This window comes from Prionailurus viverrinus, chromosome A1, assembly GCF_022837055.1.
Source record: "Prionailurus viverrinus isolate Anna chromosome A1, UM_Priviv_1.0, whole genome shotgun sequence".
Lineage (NCBI taxonomy): Eukaryota > Metazoa > Chordata > Mammalia > Carnivora > Felidae > Prionailurus > Prionailurus viverrinus.
Window position 1 is genome coordinate 175984030 of NC_062561.1, and position 17202 is coordinate 176001231.

Consider the following 17202-nt stretch of genomic DNA (forward strand, 5'->3'; position numbering starts at 1 on the left):
GGATGGTGTTAGGCGATGAGGCCTTTGGGAGGTGATTAGGTCAGGAGGGTAGAGCCCTCGTGAGTAGGAATCATTCCCTGATAAAAGAGGCCCCAGAGAGAATTCTCATCTTTCCCACCACGTAAGGACACGCCAAGAAGTAGGCCATCTCCAATCCGAGAGAGGGCTCTCACTAGACCTTGGTCATGTTGGTACCGTGACCTTGGACTTCCCAGCCTCCAGACTGTGAGAGATAAATTTCTGTTGTTTTTGAACTACCTAATCTGTGGTATTTTCTTAGAGCAGCCCTTACCGCTAAGACACATAATTACCATATGATCCAACCCTTCCACTTCTGGGTATGTTCCCAAAAGAAAGAAATGAATACACATGGTCCAGTTGGTCGAAAACTGGCAAGGAAACAATAGAAGGTGACCCTCATCGGCTGTGTTTACAGTCTGCTATGCTGCTTGGAGCATCGCATTGTGTTAGTACAGTTTATAAGGTGACATTTCAGAATAACCCTTTGTAGCAATTTCCAGGCAATTAAGATTCTCTTTCTCGTGCCCTCCATTTTATAATCATCCCAGGGAATAGGTTATATGTGCTGGCGGCAATGCAGATTTACTAGCACGCTTTCTCTTCGTCAAGTGACAAAAGAGCTGACCTTCATTTAGTAGCTGGGTGCCTGCTGTTGGCCAAATTCTGGCTGGGTCGGGTCCAACCCTGAAGAGGCCATACGGCCCAGGGAAGGTGCAGGGTCCCGCCCCTTCGCTCACGCTTCCTCCGGCCTGGAGAGCACCACTTGCTAAATCTTGTGCTGTAAACAGGAAGCCTGAAGTCAGAACCCAGGAGGGTCATTACGAAAGCTCAAAGCTTCAGAGAGGAGCGAAGAAGCAGAAAGGAGAGGAGCCAGGCAAGGCCAAGGTGGCCCGATGTGGATACAGCCACAGGCGAGTGCCTGCACAAGGACACAGGGAAGCTACCAAGACTGAGACAGGAGGCCTCAGGAAGGGCGCCGGGAGGAAGGGTGACCTTCCGTGCTGGGTTCGTGTATGAACACTTAAATCAAACAGGTAAAAAGGCACCACCACGAAGCCCTTGAGATTTCACCTGCCCTATGATCATTTCAGAAAGCCACTCCTGAATGCAGGGCAGCTGGCAGTGGCGATCCTTCGGGAGGGGGGAATGCAAATTCCTTAGAACTTGACTTTTATGAAACACCGGTTACAATCGATGACTGGAGAATGGACGTTCTCCCCTACGCAGTGAGCAAAGAGCTCAGAACCCGTGGTGGTAAATGCGGCCCCTGCCTTCGGAAGGGAAGAACTCCTCATCAAACGTGCCTTCCCCATCTGGAAACCAAACTCGAGCCTCACAAGGTCTCCAGCTCCTGGGCCAATTTGCTTGCATAGTATGCTTCCAGAGGTCCCAGGAAGCCACGTTGAAAACCGCCCTACCACACCCCTTAGCCGCACCAAAATCTTCCCAGCACGCTGCACCTCTTCAGCTTTCCGTGCTTCCTCCTTTTGAAAGGAGAATCTCCAGAAGGAGGTAATGCCTTAAGCTTGTGTTAGTCCCTAACCAGCATCTTGATACAGTAAGAGAGTACTAACCTCTGAACAACCATGTATAGTCTTCAAAACACTTCCACCTTCCTCAATGAATTTGACCTTCGCCACCGCAACAGAGGCTGCCGTGGTTTGGGTCCAACACTTTTCATAACATTATGCCCGGTCTTAACGAAAGCTCTGTAAATTGGGCACTGTGGCTACCTCCACGTCGCAAATGAGGACACCAAGACTCAGCCGCGCGGCGACTTGCTCAGTGTGACCCAGAGGGTGCCGGGCAGAGCAACAACGCAGGCTGGGGCCAGTCCCTATGCGGAAGCTCTGCTTTCTTCCCTATCCCCTTTGTTGCTTAAACTGGGGTCTGTGGACCCCAGGAGATACGCCGTCATCTTTGGAGGATCCTGGGACGTCCGTGAGAGACTCTTAAACTTTGCGTTTTCATTTTGTTGACGATCTGCTTAAAACGAACATAACGTAAAGTAACACGGGAGCTTGCTCTGCGTCCCCGGGGTGATCAGCATAGAGTGGAAGCAGCCGTGGGACTTCAGTGCCTGTGTTTGCTTCCGGGTGTAGAATGCGTTGGCTCCAAGGGGCTTCACAGGACAAAGGCCAACATCACGTCTCAGGCACGTGTTTGTGACACGTGAGGACCAGCTAATGTTATGGCCTCCCTGCGGAGACAACTGCAGGGATGTGAGTAGAAAAAATGGTGTGAGAACTGGGGTACCCCAGATGGCTCACACGGCTGATCGTACTAAATCCAAAGATCCCTGAGCCGCTGCCTTCAGAGTCCAGATCAAGGTCGTTGCGGCCAAGCAGCAGAATCTGCCACATGAAATTATGAGTACATTTCAACCGCCTCAGGTCTTATGGCTTTATTATTTCATTGCAAGTTTTAGTTTCAGAAATCCGTAGTACTATGGGAAAAAGGTGTTTGATGTTAAGGCTTATTTCACTGACCCTGGTATGAAAATGATTTAAATGGACACCTGGGCTTGGGTCCAAGAAGAATGCATTAAACCTGCTGTCCCCAACACTCACGTGAGACAGACAATGGGCATCACTATCCACTCCGGTTTTGCAGATGAAGGGGCTGGTGACAACAGGGAAGTGATTCTCCAATATCACACATCTCCTCAGTGTCCCAACCAGGACCAGAATCCCAAGTCTTTCAAAAAAGTGGAGTGAGTAAATATGGAGAGCTAGCAACCCGGTGGCCCATGGGCCAAATTGCATGCTCGTCCTACAAAATATTAAAAATTAAGATATTTCACATCAATGTTTTCTGACCCCTCTGGAAAAATCAGGGGATCTGGTAACAACATTCCTGCATGATAATCATTGGCCAGAGCTTGGAGCAGCCAGTTTCTCAAGTCCCCAGGGATCCTGTTGTGGTCTGGGGTCTGATTCATCAGGCTTTGGGCGGGGCCTGAGATTCTAGCGCAGGTGTGGTCGGTCCAGAAATCTACTCCGGTCTCATCTGCCTCCAACCTCCACTTTTAAAGATCTTTCAGATTATTTGGGGGCCCATCCAGATAATCCAGGATAATCTCCGTATTTTAGAATGAGATGATTGGCAACCTTAATTCCATCTGCAACCGTAATTCCCCTCTCCTGTGTAACCAAACGTATTCACGGATTCTGGAGATTAGGAAGTGGACCTCTTTGGGCAGCCATTATTCTGCCTGCCACACTCAGTAAATATGCGTTATTAATGTTATTATTATTCACGTCCGGTTACTTTCTCTTCTTTAGGCGGCCCAAAGCATTGATTAGAGAGTCAAAGTCCTTAAAACCCAGTTTCTCCAGCACATGGCATGGTCGAATTCGTTTTTCTCAGCTAAAACAGTAGCTAGCTGCTGTCCTGTTGTCTTCTACCCACTGACACGTGCCTGCTTCGTCCCGAAAGTTTCCACAAAGCTGGCGAGCACCGGTCAAAGCCATCACCGGCTCAGCGGGGCTCAGACAGTTGAGAAGGTCAAGGGTGAACGTCTGATTTTAAAGTCAAGGCAAGACTATGACCTAGCCAGGACAATGAGCATGTTTCCGAGCAAAGATAATGTCATCTCTTTCTTCCCTTGAAGGCCCGAGCTGGCCTTGGCCAGGAGAGGAGGCACAAGGTCTGGTTTGGCCAATGAAGGCACCGTCTTCAGTTACTGAGAAGCACAGTAATTGAGGCCATGCGGGCCCCAGCGATAAATACACGCAACGACAGTGGTCCCTCATCTGTTGGAGGCTCTTCTGTTTATCTAATCAGAGACGAAGGTCAACAATATTGACAAGAGTCATGACTACCTCACGTATATGGAGTTCTGGAATAAATCTTAGAAGCTGAGCAGTAACCCAAGAAAACGGTCTTGGGTTTAGGGTTCTTCCGTCTACTTTTGGCTTTGCATTTCTGCTGCTCAGATTCTGGTTAGCTGATGAGCCAGGAATCCAGGGAGTCGTTTCCTCTTTGAGTTTCTCCTAAATTCATGCATTTAAGACATACTTACTGAGGTGACAGTGGGAAACAACACCCACGTAAGAAAAATTCCTAAGTAAACAAGGTGATTGAAGGTAGCCACTTTGGGCAACGAAGGCTCTAGAACAGGGAGGTGTGATGGCGGTGATGGGTGACCGAGGGGCTTGGGAGGGCTCTCTGGGAAGGAGATACTTGGGCTGAGATGGGAGCGATGGGAGCGATGGGAAGGGGGCGGGCTGGAAAGAGCAGAGGGGGGCCAGCATTCCAGGCAGAGGAAACAGCAAATGCAAAGGCCATTTGAGGAGAATCAGGAAGAAGGCCAGCACAGCCAGAAGGCAGGAGCAAGGTCCCTCCCACACTCACTGTGAAACCAGGACTCGGCAGGGCCTCCCCAACTGCCCCCCCCCCTTGCTGATAACGCGTGATACTCTCTCCTTGCAAAATACTCTAACAATACAGAAATAAATTTTATGCCGAGTGAAACATCAACAGTGTTCTGAATTCTCACTCGCTGCTTCCCAAGCAACCTCTACCGATAGTTTAGCACGTGTCCGTCTGCCCTTGTGTGGACATTTACATGCACGCACATGCACGTCCGCCATCACACACGTTATGTTGTATCTAAATACGGTATCACAGATTGGGGGTCCAACTAGCCCAGGTACTGAGTGCTCACCCCGCCTGCACAACCTTGCCCCTGCTGAATCCCTTATCTGAAGCTTCCATGCCTTTACTCTTTATAAAGGCCTAGAAAGGCCTGGATGAGTTTCCACAAGGCTCGAGCAGCCTTCCCAGCTGCCCGCTGCCTCTTCCAAGGACGGTTATTTCAGTGAAACATACACGTCACGCTGGATGTATATGAAATCCTGCATTCGGCCAACATGTGTTTGCTTCCTCTTATCCCCGTGCAGGGCCTAGAACAGGCCTGGTCACACTGCCGTAAGTAGAAATAAACATGCTAATGTCTGCAGCTCGTGGCTAATATTTATCAAGCACTTGCCATGTGTCAGACATCACGTAAGCAGTTTCACGAGAAAATCCTAGCAAGGCGGGGAGGCTGGATTCTCAGCTGACTCAGGGCACATGCTTTTAGCACCCAGTTGTACCCACTCTGCTGTGGGTGGATCCCACTAAAGCCGGGTCACACATGTGCCCGAGAGCCAGGTTGGGTTTGGTTCTTCCCAGTGGCCTCTCTGGAAGCAGGCCCACGGTCCCCAACAGATGAACCCTACCCCTGCCGCATTTCCCATCTGGGCCTGTGCCCCCGGCTCTCCCCTCCCCCCAGCACGATCCTGAGTCCCATGTCAAGCCTGTCACTCACTCCCGACACACACCTGGATTCTGCTGCCTCGACTCCAGCTTTCCTCCCAGACCAGGCCTCGACCCCACCATGACTTGCTTTGGGAAGCTGAGGCAAAACACGGCATCTGATTGTCTTAGTTTGAACGATCAGTTCCACCCAGGTCCTGCTGGTGGGAGAAAGAGGGGGATCACCGGAGGCTTGAGGCTGAGAAAGGGGCGCAGGTCCGGGGCGGGGGCACCCTTCCACGGGTGTGGACTCTCAGGAAGCTCCGCTACACAAAGGAAGACAGCACGCGGCAGGCTGACCTTGGCAGTGAGCATTAAGAAGGGAAGAATCTCCAGCTCTCCCAGCCAGGAATGTATCCTTCCCACCTGGCGTCCCGCTGACTCAGTGAACTTGGATGGAGAGCTGAACTTGCTCAGCCTCATCAGCCCAGTTGTGTCCTCACAAGCAAACCAGCTTTTATTAAGCCATGACATGACGATATGAAGGAAGAGCCGAAAGCATTTTCTTTATTACCCAGGTTTTGGTTTTGTTTTTTTGTTTTTTCTTTTTCAGGCAAACTTATCAAAGCAAACCTCTCTAATTACCTTATGTGGCTGACATCATTCCCAGGACCTATCCAGCTGATAGAGGGCCAGCCCACTTTGTTAAAAGTGTATTATTAGGGGTACCTGGGGGGCTCAGTCGGTTGAGCGTCCGACTTCGGCTCAGGTCACGATCTCACGGCTCGTGAGTTCGAGTCCCGAGCCCGGCTCTGTGCTGACAGCTCGGAGCCTGGACCCTGCTTGGGATTCTGTGCCTCCCTCTCTCTCTGAACCTCCCCCGCTCACGCTCTGTCTCTCCCTAAAATAAACATTAAAAAAAAAAAGCATGTTATTAAATAGCTACAGTATTTATGGTTAAAAAAATTCTCCTAGGGGCGCCTGGGTGGCTCAGTCGGTTGAGCGTCCGACTTCAGCTCAGGTCACGATCTCACGGTTCGTGAGTTCGAGCCCCGCGTCGGGCTCTGGGCTGACGGCTCAGAGCCTGGAGCCTGCTTCCGATTCTGTGTCTCCCTCTCTCTCTGCCCCTCCCCCATTCATTCTCTGTCTCAAAAATAAATAAACATTAAAAAAAAAAAAATTCTCCTAGCAGATTAACAGGCATAAACTTCCAAGTGTAAAATAAATAAGGGGTGAAACGTACAACATAGGTAATACAGTAAATAACGTTGTACTCACATGGCGTGATGGCAGAGGGTAACTATACTTATCATGGGAGGCATTGCAGAATGTATATAATTGTTGAATCACTATGTTGTACACGTGAAACTAATATAATATTAGTATAGTATAGTAGATATAATATAATATATAGTAGGTCAACTACATGTTAATTAAAAAAATTCTCCTCACACTGTGATATGTCATAGCACATGCAACACGACTGTGAGACAAACATGAACGCTATTTAACCACACTGTTATTCAATGAGATGAAACTGAAGACATTTGAATTAACATTTTACTCTATTAAATTAACCCAGGGGCGCCTGGGTGGCTCAGTCGGCTAAGCGCCTGACTTCAGCTCAGGTCATGATCTCGCGGTCCGTGAGTTTGAGCCCCGCGTCGGGCTCTGTGCTGACTGCTCAGAGCCTGCAGCCTGTTTCAGATTCTGTGTCTCCCTCTCTCTCTGCCCCTCCCCTGTTCATGCTCTGTCTCTCTCTGTCTCAAAAATAAATAAACGTTAAAAAAAAAATTTAAATTAACCCAGAAGCAATTCTTAAAATGATGGCCAGTGCTGGTGATGTTATGGTGGACCTTCCTCATTCGTGCCTAGCGGATGCTAAATGCTTAATGAATGTAAAAAGTAGTGTGACTTTTTGGAAGCCATTTGGCAGTCCCCCTCCAGAGTATAAAACGTTCCTTTCCTTTTGCTTAGTAGGGAAAAATCGAGAGGTCTTAACTAAGGGGAAAATAACCCCCCCAAGTAAAACACTAAAGACTTGAGGATGCTAATTACAGCATAATCAGCATGGATAACTTGAAAACTATACAAGAAGCCACCTGCCGTGGCTTGGTTAAATAAACTGTGATAAATAACTATGATAAATAAGTAACATTATGGGGCCCCTGGGTGGCTCAGTCGGGCGAGCGTCCGACTTCAGCCCAGGTCATGATCTCATGGTTCCTGAGTTCGAGCTCCTCGTCGGGCTCACCGCTGTCAGCGCTGAGCCTGCTTCGAATCCTCCGTCCCCCTCGCTCTTTGCCTCTTCCCCACTCACGGTCTCTGCCTCAAAAATAAATAAACATTTATTTATTTATTTATTTATTTTATTTATTTATTTTATTTTATTTTATTTTTTTATATATGAAATTTATTGACCAATTGGTTTCCATACAACACCCAGTGCTCATCCCAAAAGGTGCCCTCCTCAGTACCCATCACCCACCCTCCCCTCCCTCCCACCCCCCATCAACCCTCAGTCTGTTCTCAGTTTTTAAGAGTCTCTTATGCTTTGGCTCTCTCCCACTCTAACCTCTTTTTTTTTTTTTTTTTCCTTCCCCTCCCCCATGGGTTCCTGTTAAGTTTCTCAGGATCCACATAAAGAGTGAAACCATATGGTATCTGTCTTTCTCTGTAGGGCTTATAAATAAACATTTTAAAATAAATAAGTAACGCTATGTAGTCAACAAAAAATGGTAATTGTGAGGAATATGTAAAAACAAAGAGGCCTATTTATGATACAATGGTACTGAGGAAGCTACATAGGATACAACCTGGAATGTTCGCTCCGATCAACATTCGTGTGCCTTTGAGGAGGAGGGAGCCCGGCAATGAAAACGGCGCTGTCAGCATTGTGCAAGACTTTTCTAAAAATCCCAACTGCCTCGAATACGTTTACGCTGTGTTTACAGTGACAATAAAAGAAATTGTTGAACTTGTGCAGGTTAGTGCTGAGATGGTTATAGCGTTTTTCCTCCCAGTGAAGTGTATCTTTTGTGGCTGGTGTAATCAGCCTTCTGTGCCCCTCATGACTAGTTAAGCCTGTATTATCCCTTTATCTACCTAAGTGCCCTGGGATAAAAGATCCAACCTTTCAACACAGTGCCCTGGGAGACAGGGCTCGTACCAGTTAATTTAGTGAAACTCAGTGGCATAATGACTCATCGTTGCCCTAAATCCAAGTGGCTTTTCTAAGCGAGACAGTTGTAAACCTAATTCATGCTTTTTGATCCTGGCCAGGCGTGGGGCAGGAGAGATGGGCCTTAACAAATAAAATTAATGAGCTCAGTGGGGATTATGTACGTACTTAACGTGCACTCCTAACTGTGCTAAACCATCCAGCGCACGGAATAAACACCCAGACTCTGGCGTCCATGAACCTGGGTTGGACTCCAGGTCGGCCTCTTACCAGCTGTGTGGCCTTTGGCAGGTGACTCAACCCCTCTGGGTCCTTTTAGTCATGAGGTTTCTATTACATGTCAGGCACTACGGTGGACACTGGGGATACTACGGAGGGAATAACAGACAAGATCTCTGCCTTCCGAGGACTTACAGTCACCAAACAAGGAGACGAGTACAAACGAAATCATTGTTGCTGGTGCTACAGAAGAAATCAATGGGGCTGGATAGAAGCTACTATGGAGTTCTTGCTTCAAATAAGACGTTCTGGAAAGTTCTCTCCAAGACGGTGCCTTTAAGTTAAGATCTAAAGAGTAAGAAGGATCCAGTCTTTAGAATAGCCTCGGGAAGAGAGCTCTGGGCAGTAGAAGAGAAGTTGGGGATTATAAACATACCCACCTCTAGGTCTGTTGTGGGAACGGTGCTCCTAAGCCTGTTCGCCAAGTTTCTTACTTAGGGCCCCTGGGTACACAGCAGCCACTTCTGCAGCCCTGGGCGTGTTGTCAAGGAGGGACACGCTGCTCCAAGTAAGAAGGGCTCAGTTTGAGTCGTGGGTCCACTCTTCTCCAGCAGTTACCAGCAGAACCCCCTTGGCGCGTTATTCACGCTGAGCCTCAGTTTCCCTACCCATTACAGGAGGTCACGTGGGCAGCACGTGGCACAGAGTACGCCGTAACTAGAGGCTATGACGATGGCCATGAGAGCAATGACACCGGCAAAGACGCTAAGGCCACTTAACAGCTCTAAGTGACATTGACGGATAAGGAAGCGGAAACACTCCTTGTCTGGATGTTCACGTTGGTATCGTATCCTCAGCTCCTGGCTGTTGCCTGGCATGTAGAGGGTGTTTGGGCCTCAAGGGGCCGAAACCCAGCACAGCTAAGCTTGTCCGTGGATCTGAGGACACAGACGGGAAGATGCTGCATTGAGGCTCCCCAAGAATGTTTCCTGTCCACCATCCCTCATCCCCAGCTCTCTTCCCTTTCGCAACAAGCGCCTCAACGTGCAACTTCCACATCCCTCCCGCGTGTCTCCCTCCGTTCCTGCCCCGTGACTACAGTCTCTGGCCACGGAGGAGAGGTGAAGCGTTGGACGATGGACAGTCAAGATAGCTGCTGTCCCCTGGACAGACTTTGATAAGAACTAAACCTTCTTTGTATTCCCCAGGCGGAATCCACTTGCCTCCAGACATCACCGTAGACTTCCTAGTGGAGACAGATAAGATAATGTACCCCACGGAAGACTTCCCCCGAATCCTCATTTGCATGGCTCCTCCCCCAACCCCCCGGAGGGGCTCTCCCTCGCCCACCTGCCACCCCCCGGCTCTCGAACCCCTCCCTGCTCCTGTGCAGCAACTGTCCACCTGCTGACCTGCACCCCGCCAACAAAGCAAAGCTGCGGTGCCCCCCCCCCCCACCGACCCCGGTAGGAGGGAATGGGGATGAACATGGCGCCGCTTACTCGTCAGGCCACGTGTTTATCCAACGGTTCCTTAAGAATCTTTGTCCCATACTTATTCTTTGAGAAGCATTAGATTGGCAAAATTGTGACCTTTTGCTTTCGATACCAAGGGAAGAAAACGGGTACTCCTCGTTTATGGCAAGTAAATTGAAATATGTGTGTGTGTATAGATATTATAGTATATAGATTTTGCATAGACACATCTGTGTGCATATTTTTGCATATACAGATTTGTGTGTATAATATGTCAGGATAAGGAGAGGGAACCAACGATGATGAAGGTGGATTTTCTACTGAAGTGGGAAAAAGCTTCTGGTCGGGTGACATTAAGTTGGTATGACTTCATCTCATACAAGAAGGGATAAGTAGGTTCTGCTCAGAGTTAAAAATAAGCTTAAAAAGAACACCGAACAAGCCCCGGCAGCTAACATCCTTTCTCTGGAGGAGGGCAATTGTTGCTGATCTCTTACAGTTAGTTACCTTTCCTCTGAACCCAGCGAAAATGACGTCAAGGACAAAGTGAGATTTCTGAGTCATCAGCAAGACCGGAGGGCTCCGTGGCCTGATGGGGAAGTGTTCCTCTCTTGGTGGCCTCTGAGATTCTGCTTCTAACCCGGGTGCAAAGAGCATACAGGTCGCTGTTAGCCTAGAGGTCCCTGAAGCTTGCTCAAGCAACTGGGCCAAAGGGCTGCAGTGAGATAAAGAGTTGGAACAGAAGTCACAGGTGAAGTGTCTTCAGGGCTTCTGCTCCAATCCAGAGAGAAACTCCATTCAGTGGATCATAAATGTAGAATGAGTCCACATCGGTCTATCTCTAGTGCTGAAGACCATGACAAGAGTAAATTGTGGGCTACTCAACCACTGATCGCCTGACTGCTGTTAAGAGCCTGCTATATACTCTCTGAATAGTCAAATACCTAATACTCAACAGCCAGGCACTCTTCTGGACTCTGGAAATACAGAGTGAAAAGGCAGATAAAAATCTCGGGCTCTAAGTAACTTATTCTCTTGTTAGGGGGGCACGATGAGCATTACAATAAACCAATAGATACATATTAGGGTTTTCCCGGGTGGCCCCAGTTTATACGTGTTCTTTCAAAGAAATTATTAACAGCGCTCTCTCTCTTTTGCTTTTAAAAGTATTGGTTTGGGGGCGCCTGGGTGGCGCAGTCGGTTAAGCGTCCGACTTCAGCCAGGTCACGATCTTGCGGTCTGTGAGTTCGAGCCCCGCATCAGGCTCTGGGCTGATGGCTCAGAGCCTGGAGCCTGTTTCCGATTCTGTGTCTCCCTCTCTCTCTGCCCTTCCCCCGTTCATGCTCTGTCTCTCTCTATCCCAAAAATAAATAAACGTTGAAAAAAAAATTTTTTTTAAGTATTGGTTTGGAAGATAAATTACACGGTCACCCTACTGGTAAGTCAAGGAAGATGAAAGTTGGATTTCCCAAAATGGCAGCTGCAGTTCAAGTGGACTCCTGGGGAGGAAAATCTAGTGGGAGCAGGCTGAAGAAAGAATAGGCAAGGAAACAATGGAAACTGTGAGTGTAGACACTTCTTTTGATGAGTTTTGCTCTGAAGGGAAGCAGAAAAATGGAACAAAGGCTGGTGGGGAGTGGTGAGAGAGTTTGATTTTAGTATGGGAGAAATAGAATTATGTTTGTATGTTGATGGGATTGATCCAGGGAGAAGGGAAACTTTGGTGATGCAGTGAGGAAAGAGTGGAGGCTGGAGAAATGTCTTTGAATAGCAGAGAGGAGATCTAGTGTCGATATCAAGGGAATGCTAGGGATAAAAGAGAACACAGTTCATCTCTTGCACCAGGAGGAAAGAAGATGGATGGATGGATGGATGGATGGTTGGATGGGTAGATGATGGACGAGTGGATGATGGATGGATGGAGGGGTGGGTAGATGGATGGATGGTTGGATGGGTAGATGATGGATGAGTGGATGATGGATGGACAGATGGGTGGATGGATAGATGGATGGATGATGAACAAATGGATGGGTAGACAGGCAGACATAAAGTAGATAGATAGATAGAAGATAAGATAGGCACAGATTCACATAGTTCAACACATGTGATAGTGGATGCTGGTAGTTTTCTTCATATTGCTTCAATTTTCCCAACAAAATAAGAGTCGAGACCTTTTCTGATGAGGAAGCAGTGTTAGAGACTTGAAGAATGAGGGGAAAGTGTGACACAGGTATCTGAGAGAGCAGGATGGTAAACAGATGTAGGAAAGATACGGAGATCATCCGGCATCCCTCATGGCTGCTTGAGAGGGGCAGGAAGTGAATGGAGGGATGTCATAGATACTGGTGATGACAGGGTATGACTGTGGGAGCCAGGAGGAGGTGGCACAGGGGACAAAACCATGAGTAACGAGTTGGTAACACACTAAGAGGCCAGTGGACTAGAAGGATTATCTAAGTGTCTAATAGATCATACTACGTACCAAGCCCTACGTCAGATTATAAGGATACTTAGAGGGACAAGACAAATTCCCGCCCAGGAGCAGATCACAGACTGATGGGAAAGTTGGGCTCATAAAGAAATGATGACAGTGGGATGTGGTAGGTGATATATTCTGGGTTCCCTTTAAAAAGTGGAACATCAGGCGACACGATCCAGCAGCCCGTCCGGCAAGTCAACCAGAGCCCATCGCCACCCATCGTCCAAGTCTCTCATTCCGGCACTTGCGTGGCCCTTGTGTGCATTTGACCTGAAGTCCTGGCGGTAGGATGGGTGAAAAAAGCACGTACGGGAGAGATCTTTTTCCATCAAAGGTGCTCGGTGAATATTTGTTTTTAAAAAGGCGGAGAAAGCAGCTGTAAGGGAAGATGTTTCCCTGGCAGAACCACCAGAATTTGAAAATAAAGTCTGGGTGGGAGGGAAAACGAAGACATCAGAAACGCTTCAGGGATGTCGAGCCTGGGCAGCTGAATGGAGAGGCCATGTCAATGTAATTCGGACATTGCCGAGAGCTGAAATATCGGAGTTACGGTGTTTGAACAGATGATTTTGTTGGTGGAGCCGATAGCTGAAAAACGGACCCCCCCCCTCAAAATGCCAGGGCTAAGAGTTACATGCGGAGTCCACTTAACTCTGGCTCCACAAACAAAACTGTCATTTAAGGCTGTCGCCTTAAAAAAACTAAGTTTTCAAGCCGGTTTACGTACATACAGAAAGATGTTTGTCAGGCTTTGTTGAAAAGGAGGAGGAGGAGATTTTCCCGACGACCCTCCTGGCCGTGCGTGTGTAGAGTCTCTGGAGAGAAACGATCCTGTCTGAAAAGGCAGCTTTCTCTGCTGTTTCTCAAATAGGTAGATGGTCAGAGGGCAACTTAATTAACTTCGGTTTTATCAAGTGAAGACTGCCCAGGTGTCTTGGACTAAGAAACAACAGGAAAAGGAAAGTGCTTCAAAAAAAAAAAAAATAAGCTCAGGGCAGAAGGGAGAGAAAGCATCCAGAGATTGGGAGTTTGGAAGGGAGCACGAAGAATCCAAATTTCTTAAAACCTTTTCTCTGGGGAGCAGTCATTGTTTAACCCAAGAGCGATAGTGAGTGAAATTGACAGGAAGAGCCAATGGTGGCTTATGATATCACCAGATGATACATTCACTCTAGGATTCCAGGCTCCCTAAGCTTCCGGATAACCGCCTCTGTAGAAAAGCAAGGAAGTTCTGCTATCCTCAACTTCATTTAGGCTGAACTACCGTCGGGTTCATATTTCAGTCAACCAAGCAAGCAAACCGTTATAGCCATTCCCAGCCCCTTGACTTAAAACACTGAATTGGCGATCTCTGCCCAGTGGGCCATTATCAGTCAACAGGAGCCGACTTCATATTCCTTCCCCTTTGACCCTACACCCTCAAATCCCACACGCGTTCCTCAGGTTTCCATCCACGTAACCCGGCAAAATCATGTCTACCTTTTCCTATGTACCACACCTCACCACAGGTCATAGTTTGTACCTCATCCTTTGGGGTTCTGCGGGAACAGAGCCCAGAGGCAAGATGCTGCCTTCCTACTTCCCAACAACTCGTATTTACTTCCAACAAGTGTGGTTCCATGGTCAGTTCTCAGTGTAGATGAAGCCAACCAGTTTATCCAATTCGTGCATCGACAGCCTGCAGGTGGTGAGCCACAGGTGGGAGGGGTGCAGGAGGGGCTGCGTACCGCCCCCTCACGTGCTCGCGACACGTTCCACTTCCGAAAAACATTTTTGTGTCAATTATGTGTCTTGAATGACCCACAAAGCCCCACTCTAATCCGGTCTCCCTAGATTAAAGACATTGAGATATAATCATATTAAGCCACTTACTCAAGATTATTCAAACGTTAAATCGAGGTCCCCTGTCTCCAAGTGTATGTGATATTTCTAAGATTAAAAAAAAAAACCTGTGTGCAAGAAACTGTACTATTTTTCCCCTATAAATATGTTTAACTTCTGTATCAAGGGCCTATTTGTCATGATATCAGAAAATGCCATCTGGTCAAATCCAAATAAACTCATTCACTTCAGCTTTTCTCAGTCACAGGGAAGCTGGGCCAGCCTAGGAGCTATTGAGTTTTCCCAGCCCGGGCTCCAGGCTCTAGGCGCCAAGCTCCAGATATGTGGGAAAAGAAGCCTCTGACATGCCCCCCATTCTAGCGACCATCAGACAGTAACGTCCCGAGGGTCTCCAAGCCTGAACTGTTGAACGGAACTGCTCCCAGATTCCTGATCTATAGAAAGCACAGAGGGTGTCAATGATGCTTGTCCCAGGCCACTATGTTTCTGATGCAGGGATAGAAAACCTTTCTGGGGGCTGTTGCTATACAATCCTTTGGATTTGAGGAATGCAGAGGGATTAGGAAGCTAAGGTTATGCAGTTCGTGCCGAGTCAAAAACGAATGGGACATGAGCCCACCTCCAACTCTTAAGCCCATGACTTTGAACCATATTAAACACTGCACATCGTACATTACACCCCCTCTCGGTGCCATCTGACCGTCAGTCTGCACCAGATTCACCAGCCTCCTGAATGGCATGGCTGTACAGAAGTTTTGAAAATGAGCACATATCATAAGGAAATCCCAGGATAAGCTGGTGAGGATATCCATGGTAACACAGGCTGCATCAGAGCAAGTTAAATTTTTTTTCTTAAAAAAAAAAAAAATCCGTGCATCCATAGGACGGGTCTTCTTCAGGGAAAGAACGAGAATTGAGAATGTCGAATAGTTCCATCTTAATAAATAAAATACCTGCGTGTTAAAGATCCCTGTGGGGTCAATACCCACGTCTAAAACCATTCCATCATCTAGAGGTTTTTGTAGTATTTAGGAGGAATTGACATTGTAGAGGCCTCTCAGTATTTCTGATTAGGTAAGACCCATACCTTTCATGAGGCATTTTGACATTGAATAGGACCGGATGAGACTGGGCTACGAAGCAATTCTTTTAAAAGATAATTTCGTTCGGTTGCCACGTGATCGATCAGGTGTTGAGCGAGAAGCCATTGCTTGGCTCTCGTGAGAATGTAAGTATTCATCCGGGAGTTTTGGGTTTGGGGGTGGTGACTGTCTCAGCCATGCTTGCCTATCTGATACCGGAAAGGACAACAGGATTCTTTTATGCCATAGTGATCTGTGTCTCTATTGAAGGCTCCATTCAAAGGATGAAAATGTGCAAATCATGGGAGATTAAGCAGGAAAAAAATATGAATTTAAGCCCCAGGGACCTACAATTATGCTGATAATGCCTTTCATTATCGTAATTCTACATTAATCTGCCTTCAGCGCTGTGGGTAATAGCGTTTCTCTCTGGGGTCAGCAGGGTTGGGGTTTCCATGGGGACTCGATGACTCCGTACAGAAACTCGGCTGTGTCAGAGGAGAGGCAGGTTCTTGTTTTGACAGAGTGATCAATGGCACCTACGGAGACGTAGGCTTTTCCAAGGAGGGAAGATGCCAAGTGCATGTTCCCTTCATTGCCTTTCGTGCTCTTGAACGTGGAGGAGGCCTGACCCGACCTTTCACAGAGCCTCGTTTTGACAGAAACACGGAGGGATGTTTCGCCTTCTCTGTGGAGACACTCCTCATTGGTCTCATGTATATTCTCCGGGGAAACAGACAACTCTTGGAGTGGGGTGTAGATTGGTATCATTTCTTCCACAGGCGATTTGCCCAAAGGTAGAAAACTCAACCTTCAAAATCCAGCTGTCCCACTTCTAGGAATTTATTCTAGATGCACATACGCGCACATGCAAACGCGCACATGAGCACATGCGCACACACACACACACACACACACACACACCTAGGGTGTGCTTCACTATTACCGTCATTTCATTTCGGGGACAGGTGCGTCATCTTCTGTTCCAGATTATATGCATCACATGCTACTTTGCTTTTCTGCTGAGTCTAAGAGAGGGTGGACGGGTCTACACAGCCAAGAGTCAGTACATGAAGGGTAACAGGCTCTGCGCTAGGGAGAGAACCTGGTTCCAGCTCCAGTTCTGGTCACCCGCGGCTGTGTGACCCGAGTCAAGGCTTTCAACCCCTCAGTGGCAGGAAGCAAGGAGGCCGGTTTACTGCCCGGTTCCCACCAGCCCCATTTTTTCTGTGACCCACTGGAACAGTGCTTTAGCCCCGGCCAGTGCGGTATACTGACAGCTACTGCGTTTTCAGAATGATATCCAAAGATTTCTGCCCAAATAAATGATAGACCCTAACTCAACGGAGTCATTTGCTCAGAGCTACAAAATCAGTTGTCAGAGCGTGGGCTGTCATTTGCGGGCCTCTTGCTTGTAACCTCACAAAGCGGTCAGCTTTCCTCTCTCTTTTCCTTATTCTCCCGTCCCTCGCATTCCGGCATCGTGCGCAGGTGCCCGAGGCTGAAGGGGCAGAAACGTAGTCAAAGAGGAAGGTAGCAGAGGAACAAGAGAGTAGAGATCAAAGAAAGTCTCTGATGGTTCAAGTTCTTTTGAAAAACATTTTTTTTTAATGTTTATTTGTTTTTGACGGAGAGAGAGACAGAGCATAAGCAGGGGAGGGG